The sequence below is a fragment of the Larimichthys crocea genome, unplaced genomic scaffold (assembly GCF_000972845.2).
Source record: "Larimichthys crocea isolate SSNF unplaced genomic scaffold, L_crocea_2.0 scaffold82, whole genome shotgun sequence".
Classification (NCBI taxonomy): Eukaryota; Metazoa; Chordata; class Actinopteri; family Sciaenidae; genus Larimichthys; species Larimichthys crocea.
In genome coordinates, this window is record NW_020860793.1 from 1,091,476 (window position 1) to 1,109,214 (window position 17,739).

At 42.3% G+C, this 17,739-nt stretch overlaps 1 long non-coding RNA gene across 2 annotated transcripts in view; it reads right to left on the reverse strand.

Annotated features, from left to right (window-relative positions):
• Nucleotides 1–3,631: 3,631 nt before the first annotated feature.
• The window catches only part of LOC109140000 (uncharacterized), a 26,327-nt gene continuing 12,219 nt past the window's right edge, over nucleotides 3,632–17,739 (reverse strand). Inside the window, exon 6 of one of the 2 annotated variants that reach the window (XR_002042366.2) lies at nucleotides 3,632–4,002. This is a non-coding gene — a long non-coding RNA (uncharacterized LOC109140000). The remainder of the gene's footprint in view (nucleotides 4,003–17,739) is intronic. The other variant, XR_002042365.2, reaches the window with a different exon arrangement.

The following is a 17,739-nucleotide window of genomic DNA, read 5'->3' on the forward strand; positions in this document are numbered from 1 at the left end:
GCACTTGGCGATGGTGGCGAGGAAAAACTTCCTTTTAACAGGCAGAAACCTCGGGCAGAACCAAGCTCATTGGTGGACGGTCATCCACCACGACTGGTTGAATTAAAGAGAGAAAGGGGGAGGATAGAGAGAAACACACAGATGCACAGCAGCAGCAAATCATTAACTAACTATAAACTAATGTAGATATGGTAACAATAATGACAGTAATAATATATGTAGTGAACGTCATGCAAGACCACAGCTGCAGCCACGATCCATGAGAACCTGTTGGACGAGAAAGCACAAAAACTCCAGGGAGAAAGTTTAGTTAGTAACATGCATTAATGAGACATGTATGTGTACAGATGGTGAGAGAGAGAGAGAGAGAGAGAGAGAGAGAGAGAGAGAAGAAGAGAAGAGCCCAGTGTACCATTTGAAATCCCCTGGACTAAGGGGTGACCTGAGCCAGCCCTAATTAAGCTCTATCAAAAAGGAAATTCTTAAGTCTACTCTTAAAGGTGTTGATGTGTCTGCCTCCTGAACCCAAATGATAGTTTGTTCCACAGAAGAGGAGCCTGATAGCTGAAAGCTCTGGCTCCCAATCTACTTTTGTAGACTTTCTCTGATCTGGCTTAGTGCTGTCACCGTCTATGACCCCAAAGCCCATACGATGCATGGTGATGTTCTTCTCACAACAATCATTTGAACACCTGATTGTATGTGAGAATGTCTCTGATTCTCCTTGATCAAGCTTCAATAAATATTACATCACCCCTGACTCTGTAAACTTTATACCCTTCTCCTCCTCTTATTTAACTCCCCAACTTTACATACATTATACATGCACATTATATTGTGGGAGAAGAAAACAAGTGGACAGGAAGGAAGAATAGGAGGGACTCAAGGATGAGAAAAGTGGGGAAGTCAAAAATAGTGTGAGGCAGGAGGAGGGAAACAGGATGAAAAGAGGGAAGTCAAGGGTGAGTATAGTGGGGGGGTTGAACACGAGAGTTGAGGAAATTTATAATGTTTGACTCTCCCACTTTAGGGGATAAAAAGTAGGGAGTCAAGGGTGAGTAAATTAGCATGTGTGATTTCATCAGAACAATAAAACAATTGACTAAATAATGTGGCTATAGTGAAGTCTTCAACCCATGTATAAAGTACATGGGTTGAAGACTTTACTATAGCCACAGTAGAGGGTCCCCATCATGGAGAGTTTACTAGTACATGCATGGTGGTGTGGAGTCCGTCTTCTCACAACAATCATCCATCAGAGTCATAAATGGGGGGGGGTGGGGGGGGGGGGGGGGGGGGGGGGGGAGGTCAATAGTTAAGTATGACATAATTAAGTATCAAGTATGAAAAAGAAATTCTGACTCACATTGAGGAATAAACAAAAGATGCATGGTAAAGGAACTGAGAATAGAATGTACCTGCAGAAATACAGGTGTATTTCCTCTCCTTGCCACAAGGAGATCCACCTGTACCCCTGTGCACCTTCAAAAAACTCCCCACAGTATAAACACAGGGCTAAACTTCACCTCCTCTTTTGTCTTCAAACATTCTGGGTCCGGTCGAATAGTCAATTTTTCTTAGGAACCTTCCTATCTGAGTGAAATTACCCGAAAGTATTAACTTAGCTGCCATGATAAGAGCTGTTTGAATTCTCTAACGATTAAGGAAAGGAGCTTCAATGCTTCCTTCATTATCTCCTTTAGCATAGGATACACCGGACTATCCTTTACAAAAGGAAAGGAGGTAATGCTGTCCCACAGTTCTTAGCAACAGAAAATCGACGCACCGTTCAGTCATTCACAACCAGACAAAAAAACATCAGTGCATTTAAGCAGTGTGATGGAGACTGCAGCAGAGAGAGCGTGTGAAAATGAACATTGTGTTTTTACATCAAGTGGTGACGTGACGTAAAAACTTTGATCATGAAGTGTGTTCTGTTGTTAACTTTGAAGATTCATTTATGATTTGTTGTTATTTGTCTTTGTGGCGTTGCCTGATGCCACTGTGGGTTCCTTCGGCAGGTAAGACTCACACGGATGAGGTTTTAACTTGTTTATTTTCAGGATTTGTTATGCACGATACACAAGCAGCTCCGTCGGTGTCGTTCGCAGGCTTCTGGTCCTTCAGGGCTGCCGACATCCGGACACGCGTGTCTCTCGTGCGTCTCTTCCTCTAGGTCCAGCACGCTACTGTGTTTTAAAAGGAAAGAGTGATTAGCTCAACAGGAAACCGGTGTGCTTATCACTCTCACCTGGTGCTGGTCTCCTGAGCCCTCTCCACACCTCTCTCCTACAGCTGATGCACCAGCCCCTTCCACAGTCTTTTTTTTCAGAACCATAGCAAGCATCAATAAGTACACTCCAGGGCAGCCCTGCACTCACACTCTTTTTTAAAGTACATAAACAGAAAGAGCATCAAGTATTTCCTGGTGGTTTGTGGCTCCCAGGTAGAACATTTTATATTCACAATAAACAGACCTTCGAGCTGGAAAATGAGCCACATTCCACCGGTGTGGCTGATTCAGTGACTGATGGCATTAACCCTACTGATGTTTCATGCAGGAAATATAAATGTGGACAACTCGGTGAAAAATCTGCTGCTCTTAGACTATGTCATGATGCGACGGCGAATGTTATTGTTGTGATCTCTGGTAAAACTACAAAGTTCAGAAGATGGACTACAAAACGCTTCTTCTGAGATACTTACTAGATACTCCCTGTGCGCTCTGACCGTGTTAGTCATGCAGGAAATATAAATGTGAGGAGTTTTAAAGGTGCACTGAATTGCAGCCACACCTAGATTTGTGCAGCAAATACATCTAGTAACCTACAACCACTCTGATAGGAGTTGCAACACTCCTACACCTAATCAGTTTTCATATATGTACATATTTAACCAATAATAACATTTTAGCTGAGCAAAAAGCAGAAAGAGCAATGGTAACACTCTAGAGAGAGGAAATAGAGTAAGGGTAGGTTGTACTTATCATCCCAGGAATGGATATTTGAAATAGAACAACAATGTAAGTAGAGATGAAACATACACCTGAATTATGCACATAAAGACAACAGGAGACCTTTCAGATCACTTGGACAAGAGGTGGAAGAAAGGTAGGCCTCGTTAAACGTCCAGTAGCCTTCGACTTGCTTCTTTTACAAATATGACAACTTTATAGTGTCTAAGCTGTTATATTCTAAGTAACTGGACTGTGAAATCTGAAATCTAGCTGTATCTGTTTAATCTAGCCTCTTTTTTTCTTGTTTGTTTCTTGTCTAACTGATTAACTACTGAGCCCATTTGCCCAGGCCTGTTTCTGACTGACTGTGATGTTACTGAGAGTTAATATCGTTTTGAAATGTTTACAGTGATACTGTGATTTTTTATCTGTATTGCTGTAAAATATTACTGTAAATTTCCTGAAATTGTTAGCCAGTAATTTACTGTCGAAGTACAATAACATATTTTACAGTAAAACACTAAAGTCTCTAGTTTAGAGTAGAGAGACATATTTTTATTCCAGTTAAACCATCACTCTCATCAGACAACATGCTGTAGATACAGTGAGCATTCAGCATTTATTTCTGTGTCTGTTTCACAGCTCTCTATGACTTCATGCAGTGACACAGTCAGATACATTTTAAACAATAAGTGCTTTGGGGAGCTCAACCACACTTTTTTCTTTCAGACAGAGTCCCAGCAGTAAAACCTTTCATCTGTGGATAATACAGTCATGACTGCATGCAACGCAAAGATCCAGATAGTGAGTGAGTGTGAGTGTCTTTTCATTGAAATCAGTTTTATTCTTCATGACATTATGGAAACAAAAAAATGAGAACAAATAAACAGCATGTGTGTATTGAAACACGGTACAGGTGATAAGGGAGAGCAGGAGGAAGCAGGACAGACATTTCACCAGCTGAGGAACCTGATTGTTGGTCCCCCTGCTCAACACATGGTGGCTCTTTGGTACGCCTTTATGGCAGAGAAGGTTGACAGAGGAAGCTAGGAAGAGAAAAGTAGTAGTAAAAAAGAAAAGAAAAAAGAAAGATACAATACAAGCAATAAAAGCAATAAACAAAATCAATCAAATGTAGTTAAAAGTAAAACTGTTAGAAATTTTTTTTTTAAATATACTAAATAATAAATAGTGACATGGTCAACAGAAAATACTGGAGCCTGTCCTGCCATCAACTGCACAGGTAAAAATAAGGTGTGACAATGGCCACACTCCCTGTGCCAATTACCAGAAGTAGAGGTGACCTACAAATGTGTGATCTAAACCATTAAACAACGTAAACTATATACACACATTTTAGGTTCTACAGTAATAATAAATAAATAAACAAAACATAAAAGCCAGGCTGGATAGATGGATTTTATTTTATTTCCTTGAATATTAAAAATATCTTTATGTTTTCAGCCCCTTAGACCGTTGTTAAAGCTGTTCAAGCAGCTTGGAGTATCATGACTGAAAGCAGCAGCATCAATCAGTCCATTTATAATGTGAAACATTATAAGTCAGTGACGGATTAACTTTCAGATTTCAGTGTGTTGACCCAGCTGGTTCGGTGTTGACAGATGTACAGTGTGCAGCAGGACTCCAGATTTTATCTGTGACTCACTCTGCTCTGTTCATGCTTCTTTATTAGAATGGAGTCCTATTCTGATTCATATCCGGTTACACTAAGAGGAGAATGATCAGTGGTCAGTATATAATTAAAGAAGGAGGAGGAGGTGGACAGTGATATATGAAACTGGAAGGAAGAAATTAAGAAATAAATACAACTGCATACATTTCACAGAATGCATTGCTTCTTTCCCTCCTCTCCAGGGGTGCAGTTGAATAGTCAATCTTTCTTAGGAAGGTTCCTAACTAAGTGAAATGACCCGGAAGTATTAACGTAGCCGCCATGATAAGAGCTGTTTGAATTCTCTAACTATTAAGGAAAGGAGCTTCAATGCTTCCTTCATTATCTCCTTTAGCATAGGATACACCGGACTATCCTTTACAAAAGGAAAGGAGGTAATGCCGTCCCACAGTTCTTAGCAACAGAAAATCGACGCACCATTCAGTCATTCACAACCAGACATAAGAAAGAAAACATTAATGTATTTAAACAGTGTGATGCAGACTGCAGCAGAAAGAGCTTGTGAATATGAACATACATGTTGACGTGATGTAAAAACTTTGATCATGAAGTGTGTTCTGTTGTTGACTGTGGAGCTGCGTTCACATACACAGTAAAAACTGTTTGTCACTGTGTCATCCAGCGTCCCGCAGATCATCATGAAGTTACCATTGCTGATTAATCAAATATCTTTGCCATAACTTGCTATATGTTTCTATATGAGTGGACACGATGGTGAGCGACCATACCAGTGTAACAAACACTTCATTTGACTTCTGACAGGTGGACAATCATTTATTATTATATTATATTATTGATGATGAAATATATTTCACCGGGTTGTCCATGTTTATATTTACTGCATGAAAATCGAGTATCTCAGATGAAGCGTTTCATAGTCTGTCTTCTGAACTTGATAGTTTTACCACAGATCACATCAATAACATTCGCTGTTGCATCATGACGAGCAGTCAAATTCTCTGAACACCACGGTCGTCTTCTCCTAACTCCTGATGAACTCTCCTTCACATATTTCCTCGTGACGTTTTCCATCGAGGTTGAGGAAAAATGGGGGTTATTTTCTGACTACACGACCTAACCCCAGGTTTAATGAATCATCTGTTTAGCTGTAGTTTCTCTAATGCCCACTAGATGTTACACCAAGAAAACTCTGAATGTATTGAATCCACCAAAAAACAAATCTAAGAATATATTCAGGGCCAGCCGCGGGCATAAAGAGAAGCCCCTGGCTGCAGCGTTGAGCCACGCCCACATTGAGCCACGCCCCCAACGCTTGACTCCTTCTGGTGGCGGAGACTATGAACTGCAAGTGGCCGCTCTGTGTAAATAATATTTAATTCAGTTTGGAAATCCTTTGGAGAAAATCAGTTTTTGAATAAACTCAATTGTAACTCCCTCTGATGTGCATTGTGACGGTTCCCTGTGTAATTGAGTGTGTGCTCCAATACCCAGCTGATTGGTGGAAACTCCTGGGCCTCAGTTAGGGAGAGTATAAAGCTCCACCCATTAACTCTCTTTCTCTCTCTCTCTCTCTGGCAGGCTCCACCCACCTCTCCAGGCTGCCTCATGGTTTTTGGTTTTCTTTGTTCTTATGGCACACAACATCTCACACTACACCATTTCATTCAGCATACATGCACCTTCACCACTGTTGACTGATTGACACCACCCCATCGTTTCTTTGGTTGTTTTTGGTAAAAAAAATGTTTGTTGTTTAGTTCTTTACAATAACTCATTTCCATTTGGCTTCAATCCGTGTCTCCCTTGTGTGTTTGTCTGGCTCTAGAGCCTCATGACAACATTGGGGGCTCGTCCATCTTGGTGATCTCTTTGGGTATGGCGTTTGTTAGTATTTGGTGCTACTTTGGTTTTGCTACAGGGGTAGGCCTGTTAGCTTGATGGCACATTTTTGTACAGGACCAATTGTTTGTATGAAGTTGTGGTCCTACGACGTCATTTGTCTTTGTGAGGGTTTCCCTGGGGATTCCCTATGGTGTTCTGCATGTGTAGTTTCTCTTGATTTGATAGTGGGAAATATGCATGTTTGTTCGGGAGTTGCGGTTGGTGTTTGTGGCTAAAATTTGTTTGTAGGCAGTGAGAGGTTTGGTTTTTCTTGTGTGTTTGAACTGGAAATCAACGTAAGGTAAGTGTGGTCTACTGGGTATATTTAATTGATGTGATCGGGTGTTCCCCTGTCAGGCTCAGCGGCGTTACCTCTTTAGGTTTCGTCTTATTTTGTTTTGTTAGTGTTGCGGTGACCGTGGTTAGAGCATTTTGTCTCGGAGCACATCCATGGTTTAGGGTGGGTCGCCAGGTTCTGGTTGCCTTCCCTGGCCATTGGGCGCCAGTGCATAACTACCCACCACCAGTAACTGCATGAAGACTGGGTGTAGCTTAGCTTAGTTTGTGGTTGAGGCAGTTAGTGGGGCACACTCGCTTCCTGTTCAGTCCAAATTGTATATAAAAAATAGACTACACTTATAGTTTGCATTGATTTTCACACACACAAGTTGACATGGATTTGAGGAGTTTTTTGATTCTCCTCAGAGGAGCTTTTAGATTTGTGCACTAAAGAGCAACTGCTGAAAATAGCAGAGCACTATGATATTGATGTTGGAGACAAACGTCTTAAAAGAAGGTGAAGGCTATTTTGAAGTCAAATTTATTTGAAAACAAGGTTTTACTCCACCCAGTAGCTCCACCTGTTACCACGTTGTCTCCGACGTTGACATCAGGTTTAACGTTTGAGCAACAAAAAGAATTGTTAATGCTTCAATTAGACCATGATAAGTTTAAGTTGAACGCAGAACTGGAAAAAAAGAAAATGCGGCAGCAGACAGAGCAGGCCAAATTAGATATAGAGCACGCTCGGTTGACGTTGGTTAGAGAGAGAAAACTGTCAGCTGGTGAAGCCAATGGAATTCTTCTGATGACTTTGAGTGTTGGGAAACTTGCGGCTTTTGCCGAGTTTTCGAGAAGGATCCCGGTCGTTTTTCTCATGTTTGAACGAGTGGCTGAAGTGCGCAATTGGCCGAGTCGGCGCGCACCTTTACATTACATTACATTACTCATGCATTTAGCAGACGCTTTTATCCAAAGCGACTTACAGAGGAGGACATAAGCTGAGAAAGGTGTAAAGGACACAGAGTAGTTGTTAGTTTTGTTAGTTTTGTTAGGCAGGGAAGCATTCTTGAAACAGAAAGGTTTTTTAAAGGTAGAAAGGGATGTTGCTGTTCTAGTAGCCGTTGGTAAGTCATTCCACCATTTGGGGACGACCACGAGAAGAGTTTAGAGTAACCTCGCTTTGCGAGAGGCGAGGTACAACTAGACGACGACACTTATGCTCCAGTGTGTGCTGCCGGCAGGCCAGGAAGCTTACGCTGCATTAAATGATACTGAAAGTAAAAGTTACTCTGCGGTGAAGTCAGCAGTGTTAAGAGCTTATGAGCTGGTTCCGGAAGCATATAGGCAACGGTTTCGGACATGGAAGAAAGGAGAAAATCAGAGTCATCTTGAATTTGCACGAGACCTGAATTTACATTTCACTCGCTGGTATTCTGCAACAGAGGTGAACGACTTTGAAGGTTTATGTGAACTCATGGTGCTTGAACAGTTCAAGAGCTCTATTCCTGTGCAAGTTGCAACTATATCACTTAACAGAAGGCAAAAAATGCAGGTGAAGCGCGGCGCCTTGGCTGACGAATTGTGTTGACGCATAGACTAGGTGTACATTGCATATGATATTGGTGAAGGTGGTGCTGTCGGTGAGGTTGGATCTTTTTCCCGGCAGGTTAAAACTTTACCGTGAGGTACGTAATGGTGGATTGCGTGAACACGTAAGAGTTGAACTACTGTCATAAACAAGGACATTGGAAGGCAGATTGCCATTTATTGAAACAGAGGCCTACAGATTCAACCTTTGAAGCCCAAGTAAAAGGGGTGGTTTGGCTGCACCTGTTCCTTTGTCACCACTCCAGTTTAAAGATCCTGTGTTACAGACCAAAGACTGTGGGACTGCAGATTTGGATCCGTACCGGCCCTTTATTTTGAAAGGTTTTGTGTCTATGGTAGGAAGTGCAGAAAAGGTGCCCGTGACAATTTTACGAGACACAGGCGCTTTTGACTCTTTCATTCAGGCTGGAGTTTTGCCGTTGTCTAAGGAGTCGGAAACTGGCAGTTCAGTTCCTGTTCGTGGGGGATTTAAATGTATTGTTTGTTCCACTGCACAAGTGATACTGACTGTGACTTGTTTCAGGGGGGGCTAAGTTGGCTGTGCGCCCTGCGTTGCCGTCCAGGGCATCTCTGTTATCCTGGGTACGACTTGGTAGGTGCTCGTGTGTGGGCAGATGTAACTCCGCCTGTGTTGGTCTCACCGGTGCCACGGGTGGGAGGGGAACCGGATGAGAGTGAAACTGATTTTCCTGAGGCTTTCACCGCCTGTGCTGTAACGCGCGCCATGGCTGCATTAAAAACGGAGTCTGCAACACAGTCAGATAAGGAAAATGGTTGTCAAAAATTTTCGTTACCCTTGTCTGATTTTCCTCTGTCAATATCCCGCAGTGATCTGGTGGCAGAGCAGCAAGCTGATTCCTCTCTCAAGGGCTGATGGAGCAGGTTCGGTCTGGAGAGTGAGGTGCAGGACGGCGCTTGTGGTTATTTCTTCAGGACTCACTGCTGGTGAGGAAGTGGTTGCAGCACAGTGAAGTGTTCGTTGGGGTTCCTGTGTTTCAGATAGTTTTGCCAACCAAACTCCGTCACTCAGTGTTAAAAGTAGCACATGATGAAGCTGGACATGCTGGGGTAAAAAAAACATATGATCGTGTGTTGAGACATTTCTTTTGGCCTCGGATGAAGAGCGATGTGTCTGCGTTTATTAAAACATGCCATACATGCCAGCTGACGGATAAGCCCAACCAGACATTAAAACCGGTACCACTGTGTCCCATTCCTGCGATCGGCCAGCCGTTTGAACATGTGATCATTGACTGCGTAGGTCCTCTTCCTCCATCCAAATCAGGTGCTAAGTATCTATTGACTGTTATGTGCCAGAGTACACGTTATCCAACTGCGTATCCTCTGCGCACAATAACTACTAGGTCTGTGGTACGAGCGCTTTCTCAGTTTATTTCCATCTTCGGCATTCCAAAGCGTATACAGTCTGACCAGGGTTCAAATTTTTCCTCCCACATGTTCGCCCAGGTGTTGAAGCAGCTTCAGGTACAGCGATAATCGAGCTTGCTTACCATGCGCAGAGTCAGGGTGCGTTGGAGCGCTTCCATCAACTTTAAGTCTCTACTGCGTGCATACTGCACTGAGTTGGGAAGGATTGGGAGGAAGGTTTGCCATGGTTATGCTCTCAGCAAGGGAGGTTACGCAGCGAGTCAGGTTCAGCCCAACGAACTTGTGTTTGCGCACACACGGTAAGGGGTCCCTTGGCAGTCTGTCTGACAGCTGGAAAGGTCAGATCCACCTAAAAACTTAATTGACTATATCAACGGGTTTCGGCACGACTGTACACAGCTGGGGAGTTGGCAAAACAAAACTTGCGTCGGCTCAGGACAAGATGAAGGTCGTGGTATGATCGTCATACTGAACGTCGCGCATAGCCTGGAGACCAGGTACTCGCTCTACCCCTATGTCATCACCGTCCAGGCAAAGTTTTCAGGTCCACACACGGTGTTGAAACAAATTTCTGATCAAAATTACATAATTTCAACTCCCGGTCGGAGAAATAAAAGTCGCTTTGCCATGTAAATTTGCTTAAACCGTATTAAGAACGCACCTCTGAGCCATCCTTTTCTGTTGTACATCCAATGTGGGTCATGCTCGTGCTGCTTGTGTGCTGGTCCGGTGCAGGAATCTTCTCATAAATGTAGGTGGGGAGGATGACGTGTTGCTGCACCTGATCAGGCCATGTTACGCGGGACGCTTAAAAAACTCTGACGCTTTCAAAAACTTGAACAAACTGTTGAACCACTTGCCAGAATCACGCCGTGGCCAGCTGGTTGATGATTCTGAGTTTTCCCTGTTGTTTTGCGATACACCTAGTCGTACCACTTCATTGAACATGACTGAGGTGGGAGATGCGAAGCCAATTAAACAGAGGTTCTACGTGTAAATGCTGAAAAACGCAAATTTCTAGATGCTGAAATCGCATACATGCTGGAGAATGGTATTGCAGAGCCATGCAATTCAAGCTGGTCCTCTCCATGCTTGCTTGTGCCAAAGTCTGACAGTACACCACGGTTTTGTTCGGATTTTCGCAAAGTGAATAATGTCACTAAGCCTGACTCCTTTCCTCTGCCAAGGATGGAGGACTGTATTGACCAGGTGGGTTCTGCGAAATTTGTAAGTAAGTTTGACCTACTTAAAGGATATTGGCCAGTCCCATTGTCCAAGCGGGCACGTGAGATAGCTGCTTTTATAACTCCTGGTGGACTTTACTCTTATTTGGTTATGCCGTTTGGTCTTCGGAATGCACCAGCTACCTTCCAGCGTTTGATGAACCGTGTCATTTGTGGCTTGCAGGGATGTGCTGTTTATTTGGATGACGTGGTCATTTATTCAGACACATGGGAAGAGCATATAGAACGTATTCGTGAACTGTTCACCCGTTTGGCGGAGGCAAGGCTTACAGTAAACCTCGCAAAGTGTGAGTTTGCGAGGGCGACCGTCACCTATCTGGGCCGGGTGGTGGGACAGGGTCACGTGCGTCCGGTTGACGCCAAAGTCCAGGCAGTGGAAAAGTATCCAGCTCCGACCACAAAGAAGGAGCTTATGCGTTTTCTTGGCCTCGTGGGGTATTACAGAAGTTTTTGCAGGAACTTCTCGACCGTAGTGGCACCCCTAACTGATCTGTTGAAAGGAAGGTAAATTCTTCTGGTCTGCAGTTTGTCAGAAGCATTCGCAAGTCAGATACTCCTTTGCTCTGCCCCAGTGTTGGCTGCCCCACGCTTTGACCGGCAGTTTAAACTGTATGTAGATGCCAGCTTTGTAGGTGCGGGTTCGGTACTTATGCAGGCTGATGATCTGGAAATAGAAAGACCGGTTAGTTTCTTCTCTAAGAAGTTTAACTCCTGCCAGTTAAATTACTCTGTAATTGAAAAGGAGGCATTGGCCTTAATTTTGTCATTAAAACACTTTGAAGTGTATCTGGGTGGCAGCAGTACGGTCGTAGTTTATACGGACCACAATCCGTTGACATTCCTCAATTCTTTGCGTGTCCAAACCAGCGGTTAGTGCGTTGGTCATGTTCCTGCAGTCATTCTGCTTGGATGTCAAGTATGTTAGGGAACTGACATGTGGTGGCAGACGCCTTGTCTAGAGCTCCGCTTAGTGTTGGTTTTGGCTGCTCTTTGTTGTTCCACACTTGATATATTTTTAACGGGAATCCTTTTGGGACCCCGTTCTTAGGAGGGGGGTGTGCGGTTTCCTGTGTAATTGGTGTGTGCTCCAATACCCAGCTGATTGGTGGAAACTCCTGGGCCTCAGTTGGGAGAGTATAAAGCCCACCCATTAACTCTCTTTCTCTCTCTCTCTGGCAGGCTCCCCCCACCTCTCCAGGCTGCCTCATGGTTTTTGGTTTTCTTTGTTCTATGGCACACAACATCTCACATCTACACATTTTCATTCATGCTACATGCACCTTCACCACTGATTGACAAACACCCCATCGTTTCTTTGGTTTGTTTTTGGTAAAAAAAATGTTTGTGTTTAGTTCTTTACATAAATCATTTCCATTTTGGCCTTCAATCCGTGTCTCCCTTGTGTGTTTGTCATGGCTCTAGAGCCGGGTCATGACAGCATGATAAGACAGCAACTCGTTTTAAATTGGACGTGATAATGTCCAATAAATGGGGTAAACAACGTGAGAACTGAAAGTAAAAAGGAACAAAAATACAAAAAATATTATAATCAATTAGGATGTTATCTCTTAATGCTGTATGTAAATTAGCTTATCATATAACTTTCATCAGATTACAGCATGCAAACAGTCAGCAAAAAAAACACAAAAACCCACCTTTAACCTTAGCTGATTATAATACAATGTAAACAAACACTCAATATCTTAAAACAAAAGGAACACAAAAACCTCATACTGCAGCTTATTGGCTGCACCACATGCCCTGAGAGGGAATGATGAACACTTTCGCTGACTTATAATTACTTAAACTTATTTCGATACTACAATAACACTGCCGTAGTATTTCACAGCGGCGCCTTTTTCTGAATGAGTGTAGCGGTCAAATATGTCGGGCGGAAAACGGCGCTACACCGAACATTTTCCGCATCATTAACTTCATGCAGGTAGGTAGGAACCAAAAACAAAATAAGTAGAACTTATATTAAACATCAACTGACACAGAGGCCGTTATATCAATAATATCTCATTGGAAACGAATCTAAAACGTCACTAAATGAAACCATATTCCTCATCTAAATAAAATGAAGTTTTTGAAAGATGAAGAACGTGTAATAGTCCTTTCTCCCACAGTTGGACCTGTCGTTTGCTATAGCTTTGCTATCCTGAATATTTACAAGCCTCTCTTGATACACTGACATAACTTACCCACTGTCTTTCAACCACTTCGAAAAGCTTTTTTTCATCCCCTCAAAACCTTTCTCCTTCTCCCTCTTCCGTTTTCTGCTTTGTGCTCCGGACAGCTTTTTTTTCTGCCTCTCCATCTTTAGCTGTGACAACGCGATTCAAATGATGGAAAAAAAAAACCCCGGAGGGGCGCGCACTGGAACGCCTATAGTGTGTGTGTGTGTGTGTGTTTTAAATATTATTTACAACAGAGGCGGCCACTTGCAGTTCATAGTCTCCGCCACCAGAAGGAGTCAAGCGTTGGGGGCGTGGCTCAATGTGGGCGTGGCTCAAAAGCTGCAGCCAGGGGCTTCTCTTTATGCCCGCGGCTGGCCCTGAATATATTCTTAGATTTGTTTTTTGGTGGATTCAATACATTCAGAGTTTTTCTTGGTGTACATCTAGTGGGCATTAGAGAAACTACAGCTAAACAGATGATTCATTAAACTGGGTTAGGTCGTGTAGTCAGAAAATAACCCCATTTTTCCTCAACCTCGATGGAAAACGTCACGAGGAAATATGTGAAGGAGAGTTCACAGGAGTAGGAGAAGACGACCGTGGTGTTTTCAGAGAATTTGACTGCTCGTCATGATGCAACAGCGAATGTTATTGATGTGATCTGTGGTAAAACTATCAAGTTCAGAAGACAGACTATGAAACGCTTCATCTGAGATACTCGATTTTCATGCAGTAAATATAACATGGACAACCCGGTGAAATATATTTCAGCATCAATAATAAATAAATAATAAATGATTGTCCACCTGTCAGAAGTCAAATGAAGTGTTGTTACACTGGTATGGTCCTCACCATCGTGTCCACGCTAAGAAACATATAGCAAGTTATGGCAAAGATATTTGATTAATCAGCAATGGTAACTCATGATGATCTGCGGGACGCTGATGACACAGTGACAAACAGTTTTACTGTGTATGTGAACGCAGCTCCAAAGCAACAACAGAACACACTTCATGGATCAAAGGTTTTACATCACGTCAACATGTATGTTCATATTCACAAGCTCTTTCTGCTGCAGTCTGCATCACACTGTTTAAATACATTAATGTTTTCTTTCTATGTCGTGGTTGTGAATGACTGAATGGTGCGTCGATTTTCTGTTGCTAAGAACTGTGGGACGGAATTACCTCCTTTCCTTTGTAAAGGATAGTCCGGTGTATCATATGCTAAAGGAGATAATGAGGAAGCATTGAAGCTCCTTTCCTTAATAGTTAGAGAATTCAAACAGCTCTTATCAGGCGGCTACGTTAATACTTCCGGGTCTTTCCACTTATTTTAGGAACCTTCCTAAGAAAGATTGACTATTCAACGCACCCCTGGAGAGGAGGGAAAGAAGCAAATGCATTCTGTGAAATGTATGCAGTGTATGTTATTTCTTAATTTCTTCCTTCCAGTGTTCATAATCACTGTCCACCTCCTCCTCCTTCTTAATTATATACTGACCACTGATCATCTCCTCTTAGTGTAACCGGATATGAATCAGAATAGGACTCCATTCTAATAAAGAAGCAGGAACAGAGCAGAGTGAGTCACAGATAAAATCTGGAGTCCTGCTGCACACTGTACATCTGTCAACACCGAACCAGCTGGGTCAACACACTGAAATCTGAAAGTTAATCCGTCCACTGACTTATAATGTTCACATTATAAATGGACTGATTGATGCTGCTGCTTTCAGTCATGATACTCCAAGCTGCTTGAACAGCTTTAACAACGTCGAAGGGGCTGAAAAACATAAAGAATTTTTAATATTCAAGGAAATAAATAAAATCCACTATCCAGCCTGGCTTTTATGTTTTGTTTATTGTATTTATTATTACTGTAGAACCTAAAATGTGTGTAATAGTTTACGTGTTTTAATGGTTTAGATCACACATTTGGTAGGTCCCTCTATTCAGGTAATTGGCACAGGGAGTGTGGCCATTGTCACACCTTATTTTTACTGTGCAGTTTGATGGCAGGACAGGCTCCAGTATTTTCTGTGACCAGTCACTATTTATTATTTAGTATATTTAAAAAAAAAATTTCTAACAGTTTTACTTTTAACTACATTGATTGATTTTGTTTATTGCTTTATTGCGTGTATTGTAGCTTTCTTTTTTCTTTTTTTTTTACTACTACTGTTTCTCGTTCCTAGCTTCCCGCTGTCAACCTTCTCTGGCCATAAAGGCGTACCAAAGAGCCACCATGTGTTTGAGCAGGGGGACCAACAATCAGGTTCCTCAGCTGGTGAAATGTCTGTCCTGCTTCCTCCTGCTCTCCCTTATCACCTGTACCGTGTTTCAAACACACATGCCTGTTTATTGTTTCTCATGTTTTTGTTTCCATAATGTCATGAAGAATAAAACGATTTCAAATGAAAGGACACTCACACTCACTCACTATCTGGATCTTTTGCGTTGCATGCAGTCGTGACTGTATTATCCACAGATGAAAGGTTTTACTGCTGGACTCTGTCTGAAAAGAAAAAAGTGTGGTTGAGCTCCCCAAAGCACTTATTGTGTTAAAATGTATCTGACTGTGTCACTGCATGAAGTCATAGAGAGCTGTGAAACAGACACAGAAATAAATGCTGAATGCTCACTGTATCTACAGCATGTTGTCTGATGAGAGTGATGGTTTAACTGGAATAAAAATATGTCTCTCTACTCTAAACTAGAGACTTTAGTGTTTTACTGTAAAATATGTTATTGTACTTCGACAGTAAATTACTGGCTAACAATTTCAGGAAATTTACAGTAATATTTTACAGCAATACAGATAAAAAATCACAGTATCACTGTAAACATTTCAAAACGATATTAACTCTCAGTAACATCACAGTCAGTCAGAAACAGGCCTGGGCAAATGGGCTCAGTAGTTAATCAGTTAGACAAGAAACAAACAAGAAAAAAAGAGGCTAGATTAAACAGATACAGCTAGATTTCAGATTTCACAGTCCAGTTACTTAGAATATAACAGCTTAGACACTATAAAGTTGTCATATTTGTAAAAGAAGCAAGTCGAAGGCTACTGGACGTTTAACGAGGCCTACCTTTCTTCCACCTCTTGTCCAAGTGATCTGAAAGGTCTCCTGTTGTCTTTATGTGCATAATTCAGGTGTATGTTTCATCTCTACTTACATTGTTGTTCTATTTCAAATATCCATTCCTGGGATGATAAGTACAACCTACCCTTACTCTATTTCCTCTCTCTAGAGTGTTACCATTGCTCTTTCTGCTTTTTGCTCAGCTAAAATGTTATTATTGGTTAAATATGTACATATATGAAAACTGATTAGGTGTAGGAGTGTTGCAACTCCTATCAGAGTGGTTGTAGGTTACTAGATGTATTTGCTGCACAAATCTAGGTGTGGCTGCAATTCAGTGCACCTTTAAAACTCCTCACATTTATATTTCCTGCATGACTAACACGGTCAGAGCGCACAGGGAGTATCTAGTAAGTATCTCAGAAGAAGCGTTTTGTAGTCCATCTTCTGAACTTTGTAGTTTTACCAGAGATCACAACAATAACATTCGCCGTCGCATCATGACATAGTCTAAGAGCAGCAGATTTTTCACCGAGTTGTCCACATTTATATTTCCTGCATGAAACATCAGTAGGGTTAATGCCATCAGTCACTGAATCAGCCACACCGGTGGAATGTGGCTCATTTTCCAGCTCGAAGGTCTGTTTATTGTGAATATAAAATGTTCTACCTGGGAGCCACAAACCACCAGGAAATACTTGATGCTCTTTCTGTTTATGTACTTTAAAAAAGAGTGTGAGTGCAGGGCTGCCCTGGAGTGTACTTATTGATGCTTGCTATGGTTCTGAAAAAAAAGACTGTGGAAGGGGCTGGTGCATCAGCTGTAGGAGAGAGGTGTGGAGAGGGCTCAGGAGACCAGCACCAGGTGAGAGTGATAAGCACACCGGTTTCCTGTTGAGCTAATCACTCTTTCCTTTTAAAACACAGTAGCGTGCTGGACCTAGAGGAAGAGACGCACGAGAGACACGCGTGTCCGGATGTCGGCAGCCCTGAAGGACCAGAAGCCTGCGAACGACACCGACGGAGCTGCTTGTGTATCGTGCATAACAAATCCTGAAAATAAACAAGTTAAAACCTCATCCGTGTGAGTCTTACCTGCCGAAGGAACCCACAGTGGCATCAGGCAACGCCACAAAGACAAATAACAACAAATCATAAATGAATCTTCAAAGTTAACAACAGAACACACTTCATGATCAAAGTTTTTACGTCACGTCACCACTTGATGTAAAAACACAATGTTCATTTTCACACGCTCTCTCTGCTGCAGTCTCCATCACACTGCTTAAATGCACTGATGTTTTTTTGTCTGGTTGTGAATGACTGAACGGTGCGTCGATTTTCTGTTGCTAAGAACTGTGGGACAGCATTACCTCCTTTCCTTTTGTAAAGGATAGTCCGGTGTATCCTATGCTAAAGGAGATAATGAAGGAAGCATTGAAGCTCCTTTCCTTAAT